Raw genomic sequence first — 1411 nt, 5'->3', positions numbered from 1 at the left:
CTGCTGAAGTTATTTCTTCCAGTCTGCCACATCTGCTTGTCATGACTTGTCAGACGTTACCATCTCCTGTAGTCTGCTGTGGAGCAGCTCACAACAGGGTCCCCAGCCTGTTCTAGTAAAAATGAGTTAAGAAATCCCTTGTTAACAAGGTTAATGTCCTAAAAAGGTAGAATGTTTACAGGGGTGAGGTGATGGGTTACTTGGGTAGCCTAGGGAACACCAAGCTCTCCCATATGCAAGCTTCTTGGAAAATACACATCTGTAAAGACCTCAGGCTTAGCCTATTCTGTGCTTGCAGTCATTTAACTATACCACGAGGAACATGATGATGCCAGAGCTCTTCACCTGTCTCAGGGGATGCAAGGGCAGTATGGAGCTGGGCACCTACTGATTCTGTAGTTTCTATTTTCAGAGCTCTAGGCTTTTCCTTGCCACTGATTAGGTAAATTTTTTTCACCCATGCCTACATGCTTTAGAATGCTGAAGGAAAGTATTGTAAAGCAGAAATGAGCAATTTCTTCCAAACACCTCTGCTCAGAGCCAAATCTTATGACTGCTGTTAAACTGAAAAGTTTTGCTTTTTCTAGTTTGTTTACAAGGCTGCCTGGGCCTTGCTGCTGTCCCAGAGGTTGATGGATGGAACAGGCTCCAGGCCTGCTCAGATTCTCTATGTTCACTTTTATAGTTCTGCATAATAAAGTTTTGTACTAAACTTAAGTTTTTCTTTGAGAGAGTGGCTGCTTTGAGCATTCTGCTGAGTTGCTTTTGTATGGAGGAAGAAGTTACCTTTCTGCAGGGGGGCTAAGAGACCTAGAACAGCAGTGGAACCCCCAGTCATAGTCCTGTGTCTGCAGTGAATCCTTCCAAGTTGTATGGGTTGTATGATAAGCTGTACCAAGGCATGGGTGCTGCAGTCAAAAATAGTTTATCTCAATTCTCACTCTGCTCTAAGTGGGATTGTAAATCAGGGATGTTCTTTGGGAGGGGGAATGCTGCAGTAAGTTCTTCCTGTTTTCCAACACTGAGCACACTGGTGCTGGCCCTGTGAGCTCCTTAAGAAGAAGAGTAGAGTTCAGTGCGAATTTGATTTTAATAATGAAATGTATTGGAACAATTACAGAAAGTCATTCATAGTCTAAACATCTAAATCATCATAGAAATCTTTCCTCTGTGTGTGCAAAATTTGCTGTCTTTAAAAATAACAGGTCTGGTCCTCTTAAATGCACTTTCTATTACCTCCTTCTTGTGCCTGTTCTCATGAGCAGTAGCTTTTCTTTATGACTGTCTTGCTGTGCAGGAGACCTAGATTGTATCTTCAGAGGACAAAAAGGTAAGGAAGATGCTGAGAACAGCAAGCTGCTGCTGCTGATTTACAGTTCCCATGCTGGCAGATGCCAATTATGGTGTAGGG

Source organism: Chaetura pelagica, unplaced genomic scaffold, assembly GCF_000747805.2.
Source record: "Chaetura pelagica isolate M959 unplaced genomic scaffold, ChaPel_1.0 scaffold55, whole genome shotgun sequence".
NCBI classification, from domain to species: domain Eukaryota; kingdom Metazoa; phylum Chordata; class Aves; order Apodiformes; family Apodidae; genus Chaetura; species Chaetura pelagica.
This window is presented reverse-complemented; position numbering follows the sequence as displayed.